The 12,186-nt window shown below is 39.1% G+C and overlaps 1 pseudogene; it reads left to right on the top strand.

The window, feature by feature from the left end:
- Positions 1 to 4,330: 4,330 nt before the first annotated feature.
- On the top strand, positions 4,331 to 9,043 carry LOC118346146 (annotated as a pseudogene).
- Positions 9,044 to 12,186: the final 3,143 nt, after the last annotated feature.

The following is a 12,186-nucleotide window of genomic DNA, read 5'->3' on the forward strand; positions in this document are numbered from 1 at the left end:
ATGCTTGGCTCACATGTCTTATTTCTTTTGAACTATGTTTTTGGGAAGGCCTTGTATTTTGGCCAAGGGCTTATTTGGAAAGTTACATTTTAGGAACTAGGGTTTCATCAATTTATTGTAGGGGTTACTGTAGCCGCGTGTACTGTAGCCGGTACTGTTCATCAAGGGTAATTTTGGATAAAAGGGGCATTATTTTGGCTAGGGTTTTGATTAGGTTTGGCTTTAAAAACTCTTTGTAGCCTCATTTGAGAGTTAGACAATATTGAATTTTATTTGTGAGTTGAGTTTTCTCCTGTTGTTCTTGATTGAACTCTTGAACTTTATCAAAGGTAAATCACAACCTTTGTGGCGTTCCCTCCCTTGTAATCTGGGTTCTTGAGTCGGGTTCTTCAACGGGTCTAGATTTTAATATAATCTAGGTTCTTGAAACGGGTTCTCATCTGGTCTAGATTCTCCATCCTTGACTTGATTTTTGACTTTCTTAGGGAGTTTTCAAATTGATTGTGGGTTTAAGGGAATTCATTTCCCGCGGGTTCATATCTACAAGGTTGTATTGTCTTGATTTAGTTCAACTAGCTCTTAAAGAACTTGAGTGGGAAAACTATTGAGGTAAAATGCAAGAGAGTGTGAGACTATTATTGGAAAAAAAGTCAATTAAGAGTGAAACACAAGTAGAGTGCCATTATTCGAGTGTAAACACGTAAGAGAGTGTGTTAGGTTTTCCACCAACATTCTTTTTGTGCAGCACATTACGATGTCACATAGCATGGATCATCAAGAAGCAGTAGTTAGAAATCTATAGGGCAGAAGATATAGGAGGCGACGTGTGTCTAGTATTGAGAACGTAGAGTATGGTGAGGATGAAGAAGACATAATATTTGAAGTTGGATTGGGTAGACATAGAGGAGTTAGGCATGAAAGAGGACTTAGGGGAAACCCAGGGGTCAAAATAGAGTAGATAGGAACCTTGTGATATGAACCCGTAAGAATGGAATCGCTTAAACCCACTATCAATTTGAAAACTCGCCCAAGAAAGCCAAAATCAAGTCAATGGATGGAAAACCTAGACCCGATGAGAAATTGTTTCAAGAACCTAGATTATATTAAAATCTATACCCATGAAGAACCCGTCTCAAAAACCCAGATTACAAGGAGGAACGCCACAAAGATTGTAAATTACCTTTGATAAGTTCAAAAGTTCAATAAAAAACGAGAGGAGTAAACTCAACTCACAAATAAAATTCAATATTATCTAAAATTTAAAATGAGACTACAAAGAATATTTAAACCAAACTATAATTAAAACCCTAGGCCAAAACAAGGTCCCTTTCTTACCCAAAATGCTCCTGGATGAATAGTGACACGGCTACAATAATGCTACAATAACTTTTTGAAACCCTAGTTCTTAAAAAAGTAACTTTCCAAATAAGTCTTTGGCCAAAATATAAGGCCTTCTCACCTAGTTCATAAGAAATAAGACATATGAGGACCCAGCATCCTCATGCCCACTTATTCTAAACTAATAAAATAAATCATTTAACAAATTGAAAGCCTTCTATAACAATAGGCCCAAACAATAACTCTAACTCATGTCTTTTACGGCTTGTATCAAGTGGATCAAAACTGGTTCTTCTTCTTTCAAGCTTATCTTGAGTGTTTGGCTTTCGCTAACTTCATCCAACGTGGATTGCACCAAACCTTGCATTGCTTCTTTGATCTTCTTGGCTCTTAATCTTGTGATTGGCCCATCTGAAACTTGCAAATGATCTTTAAGACTAGGCTCACTTTGGTTCCCATCATTCCTCCTCTTCTAAAAATGATTCGACCTCGAATCTTCACCTACGTCAAAAGGAGAAAGATAAGAAATATTGAAAGTAGCAGAACTATTATATTCACCTGGAGGTCCACTTTATATGCATTGTCATTAATTTTCTCAAGAATTTGGAAAGGTCCATCTCCTTGAGGATGCAACTTAGTCCTTCTATGGCCTGAGAATCTTTCTTTGTGCATGTGAACCCAAACTCAATTTTCTGGTTCAAAAATGACACGCCTTCGCCCTTTATTTGCTTGGGAAGCAACCATTTTATTCTTTTGGTAAATTTGAAGCCATAACCTCTCATGAAGTGACTTCACCAACTCCACATTCTTTTGTTCATCCAAGCTACTCCTGCCATCAACAGGTAAAGGCATCAAATCTAAAGGAGTAAGTGGATTAAAACCATATACAATTTCAAAAGGCAAACAATCATCTCAAGTTTTTAAATTCTTATGAACAACAATGCAAAAAAGCTGAGTTAAAATCCCTATTAACTACTTCAGTATGACCATCAGTCTGCGGATGACAAGTAGTGAAAAATAAAAGCTTAGTACCTAATTTCCCCCACAACACCTTCCAAAGGTAGCTAAGGAATTTAACATCCCTATTAGAAACAATACTTCTAGGTACACCATGGAGTCGCACTATCTCCCTAGAAAACAAGACAACTATATTTGTGGCATCATCTGTTTTATGGCATGGAATGAAATGTGCCATCTTACTAAATCTATCAACAACCACAAAAATAGAATCTCTACCCCTTTTTGTATTAGGCAGCCTCAAAACAAAGTCCATAGATACGTTTACACATGGCTCACTAGGAATGGGTAAGGGTGTATATAACCCATGTGGCCAAACCTTAGATTTGGCATTTCTACATGTAATGCATGGATACACATCAGAAAAATCAGCATCATCGGCATACATGTATTTCACATATTCAAACTCATAGAAGTAAGAAGTACATACCTCCGGGATAGGCCATTTTAACACTCATAGAAGTAATCTAGGTTGTTGAAACGAGTTTCTCAACGGGGCTAAATTTTCCTTTGGCTTGATTTTGGCTTTCAAGTTTTGTGATGCTCCCAACCTCCGCTTGGGGTGTAACGGAGAATTGGAGCGTCGGGACATGCAACTCATGTTACATACCCAAGGTACATGACAGATAATATGCAATGTATCCTAGTATGCAACTAGCAGCATACAATAATCGCAATGAAAAAATGGTGATTAATAAAATTTCATGCAAGAATGAACTAAACACCCAACAGATCAAGTTAACCATAGATAGATACTACCTGATGCAAACCAAGGAGTTGGACATGCTAATCATACAAGTGGGAATGGAGCTGAATTTGTACAAGACCCTTTGTCATTTCCTAGTGGCCCAATTACAAGACTTAGAGCCAAACGTTTCAAGGAAGCACTAAATGGGCTAATCCAAGAGAATTGGGCTGATTCTAAAAAGACCAAGATGGGCTCAAATAATATTCAAGACTTAATCCATGTCATCAAGGCAATTGAAGAGGCTAATTAGCACATAGAAATATGATGAATGGTCTGACCATTAAAGGACGTGAATTTGTTAAGTTTCAAGAATATTAAATAGGTGAATGAACTTGGTCTTGCCTGGGTACGTGAAATACATTGAATTTAGTCATTTAGTCATTTCTGGCTGCCTCTAGAAGTCCAAGAGGCCTAAATTTCGTGGGACTTGTTATGTTAATATTTGTGTTGCTTTTAAAGCTGTAGTTATGACTTTTCCTATTCTTGGAGGGTTGTTCCAAGTATATAAAGGGGTTATTTCGAGTTTTAATGGCAGATTGGAAATTTCAGAAACTTATTTGTTTTTGTGAGGTCTTGTGTTCCTTTTGGTTCTTCAAAGAACTCCTTGAACTTATCAAGTTAATCTTGTGGCGTTCAAGCTCCAAACTTATCACCTTGATTCTGATTTCTGGGTGTGGCGTTTTCAATCCTTCGTAGTCTTGGTTCTCATCTAGTTGGGTGACTGGTCAAGGCTCAACAAATCTTGTCAATACGATCTTGGGGTTCCAAGCCATCATTGTTATCGGGTTTCATCACAATTGTTGGTGGAGTTCATATCATTTTGGTATCAAGAGCTTTGGTTCTAAGATAAGTTTGTCTATCTTTTATCTTCGTTCTATTTCCTGTTCCTGCTGTGTTTAAAAAAAAAAAAAAAAAGGGTACACGATTCCAGTAAGAAAACTTCTTCCTTTCAATCTTGTATCTCACCTTATTCAAGTACTTGAACTTTTGATGAGTTTTGGTTGTTTATTTTCTGAATTGCTGCTGGATTATTTTGAATGAGTTTCTTGAAGTTCGATTAAGAACTAAAGAAGACACAGAAGAGTGGAAAAAGGCAAGAGTGTGCGAGACCATATGAGGGTAAAAGCCGTTTAGAGTGAAAACACGAGTGCAAGTGTATCAATTCTTGAGTGAAACACGTGAGGGAGTGCTTGTGAGGATTCTAACTTTGTTTGCAGATTTTAAAACATGTCTAATAATCAAGAAGAAGACACAACCGAAGAATTTCGACAACCTCCAGTTCCAAACCTCCAAATGCAAGCGATGTTAGGGGAGATGAGGCGTATGTTGAGGGCTGAATTAGAACCTATTCACGAAAGGTTGGACAGGGTAGAAGCGGAAACTCCTAGGGGCCAGCAACATGACATCCACAATAGGCAGCATGGTGGGCGTGGTCCGTGGCGGAATGTTGATGGAGAGGCGGAGTCGGAGGAGTTTGATGAGCAATATTTGAACCGAGGCAGGATTGAGCGTGGGTATAGAAATAGAGAAGCTAGGATGGGTAGGCCTAGGAGGGATAACGATTTAGGAAATATAAAGATTAAAATCCCATCTTTTCAAGGTAAAAATGATCCTGAAGTTTATTTGGAGTGGGAAACTAAAATGGAGATGGTTTTTGATTGTCACAACTACTCAGAGATAAAGAAGGTTAAGTTGGCTGCAATTGAATTTACCGATTATGCCATTGTGTGGTGGGATCAATTACTGATTAATAGGAGGAGGAATAGAGAGCCACCCGTGGACACTTGGGAGGAAATGAAAATGCTTATGAGGAAGCGTTTTGTACCCAGCCACTATTATAGGGGATTGTATCAAAAATTACAGAGGTTAATTCAAGGATCTAAAAGTGTGGATGAGTATTACAAGGAGATGGAGGTAGCTATGATCCGGGCAAATGTAGAAGAGGACCGGGAAGCCACCATGGCTAGGTTTTTGCACGGTTTAAATCGTGAGATTGCGGATATAGTCGAGATGCAGCACTATGTTGAGTTGACAGATATGGTGCATCAAGCCATAAAGGTGGAGGAACAATTCAAACGAAAGGGATTGGCTAGGAGGGGACTGCCTATGGCTACAACCAGCTCGTGGAAGACAACTCCAAAAAGGGACGAGCAGCAACAAAATAAGCCAAAATTTGAATCCTCTAAGAATGCCAACTTAAAGACCGCCACTACTTCAGGTACAATCGAGACTTCAAGTTCTAAGACACGTGATATTAAATGTTTTAAATGTCAGGGGCGCGGACATATAGCCAGCCAGTGTGTAAACAAGAGGGTGATGGTGATAAATGCCCAAGGAGAGCTTGAGTCAGAAAATGAGGAAGAAGTAGATAATGATGATATGCCATCTATGGAGGATGCTGACGATGAGCAAAATGCTGTGGTTGGAGATTTATTGGTTGCAAGGCGAGTTCTCAATGTGCAGGTTAAGGAGGAAGAAAGTAACCAAAGGGAGAACTTGTTTCATACTCGGTGCTTTGTAAATAACAAAGTTTGCAGTGTCATTATCGATGGTGGGAGTTGCACAAATGTAGCCAGCACTTATTTGGTGGAGAAATTGGCTTTAACTACCTTGAAACATCCTCAACCTTACCGGCTTCAGTGGTTGAATGAATGTGGGGAAATCAAGGTGACAAGACAAGTGTTGGTGGCATTATCCATTGGCAAATATGAGGATGAGGTGCTTTGTGATGTGGTTCCTATGCACGCATGCCATTTACTGTTGGGAAGACCATGGCAGTATGATCTGAGGGTTACGCATGATGGATTCACAAATAAGTATTCCTTCACTCTTAATAGGCAACCTATTACTCTTGTGCCATTAACTCCAAAACAGGTCAGGGAGGACCAATTAAAGTTACAAAGTTCGAATGAAAAAAAAAAGGAAAAGGAAAGGAAGGCCGAAACTGAAAAAAAAAGACTTAAAAAAAAAAGGAGAGAAAAACATTGATCAGAGTGAAAAAGAAAGAGAGAGGATTTCGGCTATAGTGAGAGCAAGAGAGGAAAAATTCAATTACATTGCAAAAAAAAGTGAGATCAAGAGAGCATTATTTTCACACCAGCCCCTTATTGTACTCATGTACAAGGAGGCTCTTTTATGTACTAATGATCTCGTCGGTGCTTTGCCGAGCAATATTGTTTCTCTTTTGCAGGAGTTTGAAGATGTCCTTCCTGAAGAGGTACCATATGGTTTACCTCCAATCCGAGGGATTGAACATCAAATTGATTTCATACCTGGTGCATCAATTCCAAACCGACCTGCTTATAGGAGTAATCCCGAGGAGACCAAGGAACTTCAGAGGCAAGTAAGTGAATTATTGGAGAAGGGGTTTGTGCGTGAAAGTATGAGTCCTTGTGCGGTTCCGGTGCTGTTAGTTCCCAAGAAGGATGGAACATGGAGGATGTGTGTTGACTGCCGAGCCATCAACAACATAACGGTAAAGTATCGTCATCCCATTCCTAGACTAGATGATATGTTGGATGAATTGTATGGTTCTTGTGTCTTTACAAAAATTGATCTTAAGAGTGGATATCATCAGATTAGGATGAAAGAAGGTGATGAATGGAAAACTGCTTTTAAGACTAAATATGGTTTGTATGAGTGGTTAGTGATGCCTTTCGGTTTAACTAATGCTCCGAGCACATTTATGCGTTTGATGAACCATGTTTTGCAAGCATTTATTGGCAGATTTGTAGTTGTGTATTTTGATGATATCCTGATCTATAGCAAAAATTTGGAAGAACATGTAATGCATTTGAAATCTGTTTTGGAAATTCTAAGGAAAGAAAGGTTGTTTGCTAACCTCAAAAAGTGCACCTTTTGCACGGATAAGCTTGTGTTTCTTGGTTTTGTTGTTAGTAAGAGAGGAATTGAGGTGGATGAAGAAAAGGTGAAGGCAATCCAAGAGTGGTCAACGCCTACAACAGTCAGCCAAGTGAGGAGTTTCCACGGCTTAGCTAGCTTCTATAGACGGTTTGTGCGTGATTTTAGTAGCTTAGCCGCCCCTCTTACTGAAGTCATCAAGAAAAATGTGTCGTTTAAGTGGGGAAAAGAACAAGAAAAGGCATTTAGTCTGATCAAAGAAAAGTTAACTAATGCACCTTTGCTTGTTTTACCTAACTTTGCTAAAACTTTTGAAATTGAGTGTGATGCTTCAGGCATAGGAATTGGAGCTGTTTTGATGCAAGAAGGCCGTCCAATTGCTTATTTCAGTGAAAAGTTGAGTGGGGCAGCCCTAAATTACCCTACTTATGATAAGGAGATGTATGCCTTGATGAGGGCTTTGGAAAATTGGCAACACTATCTATGGCCAAAGGAGTTTGTGATTCACACAGATCATGAGTCTTTGAAGCATTTGAAAGGACAGCAAAGGTTGAACAAACGCCATGCCAAGTGGGTGGAATTCATTGAAACATTTCCGTATGTGATCAGATATAAGCAAGGTAAGGAAAATGTGGTGGCTGATGTATTGTCCCGAAGGTATGCCTTACTTTCCATTTTAGATACAAAAATGCTTGGCTTTGAATACATTAAAGAATTGTATGCTCAAGATTCTGATTTTGGTGATGTGTTCAATGCATGTGAAAAAATGGTGTTTGGTAAGTTTTATAGGTATGATGGATTTTTGTTTCGGGAAAATAAACTGTGTTTGCCAATATGTTCTTTGCGCGAATTGCTTGTGAGAGAAGCTCATGGTGGTGGTTTGATGGGTCATTTTGGTGTAGCTAAGACTTTAGGAATTTTGCATGAACATTTTTTTGGCCTCATATGAAACGTGATGTGGAAAGAATTTGTGAGAAGTGTATCACGTGTAAACAGGCTAAGTCTAAGTTGAAACCCCATGGTTTGTACACCCCTTTGCCAATACCTAGTGAACCTTGGACTGATATTTCTATGGATTTTGTTTTAGGTTTACCTAGGACTAAGAGGGGGAGAGATTCAGTTTTTGTGGTGGAAGATAGATTTTCCAAGATGGCACACTTCATTGCATGCCATAAAACTGATGATGCATCACATATAGCTGATTTGTTCTTCAAAGAAATTGTTAGGTTACATGGTATGCCTAAGACCATTGTTTCTGATAGGGATGCAAAGTTTTTGAGTTACTTTTGGAAGACTTTGTGGGGAAAGCTGGGAACTAAGTTGTTATTTTCTACTACATGTCATCCACAAACGGATGGCCAAACTGAAGTAGTAAATAGAACTTTGTCGTCTTTGTTGCGTGCTATCATTAAAAAGAACTTGAAAGCATGGGAAGATTGTTTGCCACATGTTGAATTTGCTTACAATAGAAGTATACATTCTGCAACTAAGTTTTCACCATTTGAAACTGTTTATGGCTTTAACCCATTGTCACCTTTGGATTTAACTTCTTTACCTTTGAGTGAACGTGTGAACTTAGATGTCAAAAAGAAGGCAGAATTTGTAAAGATGATTCATGAAAAGGCACGGCTGAACATTGAAAGGAGGACTAAACAATATGTCCATCAAGCCAACAAGGGACGTAAGAAGGTAGTGTTTCAACCAGGAGATTGGGTTTGGTTGCACTTAAGGAAGGACCGTTTTCCGGAGAAGCGGCGTTCAAAACTCCTACCTCGGGGTGACGGGCCATTTCAAGTAGTAGAACGCATCAATGATAATGCCTACAAGCTTGACTTACCAGGTGAGTATGGAGTCAGTGCAAGCTTTAATGTTGCTGATTTGTCTCCTTTTGATGTAGGTGATGATTTGAGGACAAATCCTTCTCAAGAGGGGGAGAATGATGCAAACCAAGGAGTTGGACATGCTAATCATACAAGTGGGAATGAAGCTGAATTTGTACAAGACCCTTTGTCATTTCCTAGTGGCCCAATTACAAGACTTAGAGCCAAACGTTTCAAGGAAGCACTAAATGGGCTAATCCAAGAGAATTGGGCTGATTCTAAAAAGACCAAGATGGGCTCAAATAATATTCAAGACTTAATCCATGTCATCAAGGCAATTGAAGAGGCTAATTAGCACATAAAAATATGATGAATGGTCTGACCATTAAAGGACGTGAATTTGTTAAGTTTCAAGAATATTAAATAGGTGAATGAACTTGGTCTTGCCTGGGTACGTGAAATACATTGAATTTAGTCATTTAGTCATTTCTGGCTGCCTCTAGAAGTCCAAGAGGCCTAAATTTCGTGGGACTTGTTATGTTAATATTTGTGTTGCTTTTAAAGCTGTAGTTATGACTTTGCCTATTCTTGGAGGGTTGTTCCAAATATATAAAGGGGTTATTTCGAGTTTTAATATCAGATTGGAAATTTCAGAAACTTATTTGTTTTTGTGAGGTCTTGTGTTCCTCTTGGTTCTTCAAAGAACTCCTTGAACTTATCAAGTTAATCTTGTGGCGTTCAAGCTCCAAACTTATCACCTTGATTATGATTTCTGGGTGTGGCGTTTTCAATCCTTCGTAGTCTTGGTTCTCATCTAGTTGGGTGACTGGTCAAGGCTCAACAAATCTTGTCAATACGATCTTGGGGTTCCAAGCCATCATTGTTATCGGGTTTCATCACAATTGTTGGTGAAATTCATATCACTACCTTACTTAAAGAGGTCCAAGCAATAAGGCAAAAGTTCAAACATAAGTGGGAGATAGGATCTCCTTATCACAGACAATATTAACGAGGTTTCATAAACAAGTCAAATCAAATCATCTCTCTAATACGCTCGATGGTGATCAGGACTGTCTCTAAGAATAGGAAAATTCTTATTGCAGTCCCCAAATGGGGACTACATTGCAGGCTTAATGAAACACAATGTTTCATTCATTAAAATGAAACACCGCGTTTCATTCAAGGAAATTGAACCGCAACCCCCCCTTCTGAGTTGCCTTCTAAATCCCTCCCCTTCTGAACATCCTTCACCTCCAAGCGTCACAGTGTCCCAAGTTCATCTCCACCAATCTGCTGCCATCATCACCACTGTCCTGGAGTCAAATCGAGTTTGGAGGCTGACAAACCCAGCCTAACCCGTTGTCCCTAGAGTCTAGCGGTTTCTTCTACCCTAGGATTTGTCCACTGCTTGCTCGATTTTGTCATCTACTTCATCCCCTTCTTCAGCCCTAAAAGGTAAAACACCGCTCTCACATTTTACGGTAGCCGCTGGTCAGGAATTTGCCATCGTCGTTGCCGCTAGTCAGGAATTTGCAGTTTGTGAATAGGCTACAATACTTTTTCTAATTATGAATCTCCATTTGTTTTTAATGATCATGGTTCCATCTTATCTTTTGTCATTTTGTAATTCAATATGCATATATATTCGGAGCCATTGCAATTTTGTAATGTTACTACAGACATGCCATCAATTCTCCGCCATTACAATTCGGAGACATGCAAGGTGAAAGACTTGTAAGCACTATTTGAGCCATTGCAATTTGTATTCCTAGTTATAGGCATTGTTTGATTGCTAGGAAGCTGCGAGGAAACGGTTGCAGTAGGAAATATCTCATCTTTTAGTTTTGGATTCTAATGATGATATTTGATTTATTTTTTGTTACAATCATGCAATGATTAATATGAATATTTTTTTTTATAAGTAAAGAGATGGTTTGAGAAAGAGCAAGACCAGGGGAGAAGCTAGAGAGAGAGAAAGAGAAGGTTGAAAACGGCTTAAGGAAGGTTTAAAAAATTATTAATATGAATTTAGATTGTTTCTCTAAAAAAACTAAAGAAAATAAACTTCAAAGTGTATTGTTTGCTTTATTTTGGCCACTCTTTGCATTCTAATAAGGTTTGACTTGTTTGACGGCACGTTTATTGATGGGAACCAAGATGGGCCTAGTCTTAAAGATCATTTGCAACTTCCAGATGGGCCAAGAAGATAAAGGAGACAATGCAAGGATTGATGCAATCCACTTGGGACGGGTTTAGCAAGAGCCCAACATGGCTTGAAGGATGAAGATCCAGTTTTAATTCATTTGATCAGCTACGAAAGAGGGCAACGACAAGACTTAAAGGCTTTGGGCTCTTGAAGGGTTTCAACTTATTTAATTCATTTAAAGAACTTATTTTATTAGTTTAGAATAATTGAGTTTATTATGAGAAGCACTTAAGGGGGCCTATGCAAGGGGCAGTTTTGGAAGATAGGGGTTTATTTTGGCTAGGGTTTCATTAGGTTTTGCTTTAAATACTCTATGTAGCGTCATTCTAATCAGTTTATGAAGTTTATGAAATTTGATGACTTTATTCATTGTGAGTTGAATTTATCTCTTCTTGTTCTTAGTTGAACTTTTGAACTTATCAAAGGTAAAGCACAACCTTTGTGGCGTTCCTCCTTTGTAATCTGGGTTCTTGAGACGGGTTCTTCAACGGGTCTAGATTTTAATATAATCTAGGTTCTTGAAACGAGTTCTCATCGGGTTCTTCAACGGGTCTAGATTTTAATATAATCTTACACTTATTCCACTAGTTCACCCATCACAAGCACGACTGTCAGTAGTCAATGTCACTTCGCGGCATTCCTCAGTCATACTTCCGCTGCGCACTCTTATACTTGCTCTGATACTTCACGCATACATTTAGTCATAAGTCCATCGCAGTGACACTTGTCACCCCAGACTACAGGCTACGCCATAACTATTTCAAAACACTGTTCCACAGTTCCCGACACTATCCATCACGTTCCACGCCCATCAATCACATAACCATCCTTATCTCTACGACACGCCACACGAAGTGTCGCTGCTACATGGAGTACACTTCACGTATACTCCCTCCATACACACCACACCACCATTATGGCATACCTGCCATATGGTACATCACTCCATCACATGGAGTACGTTCCACTCGTACTCCCTTTACATACGCTCCATCACCACTATGACATACATGCCATATGGTGCATCACCCATCATATGGAGTACATTCCACATGTACTCCATCCATACTCACCACATCACCACTATGGCATATCCGCCATATGGTACATCACTATATCACATGAAGTACACTCCTCGTATACTCCCTTGATACACACTACGACACATCACCACTATGGCATACACGCTATATGGT

This window comes from Juglans regia, unplaced genomic scaffold (genome assembly GCF_001411555.2).
Source record: "Juglans regia cultivar Chandler unplaced genomic scaffold, Walnut 2.0 Scaffold_710, whole genome shotgun sequence".
Lineage (NCBI taxonomy): Eukaryota > Viridiplantae > Streptophyta > Magnoliopsida > Fagales > Juglandaceae > Juglans > Juglans regia.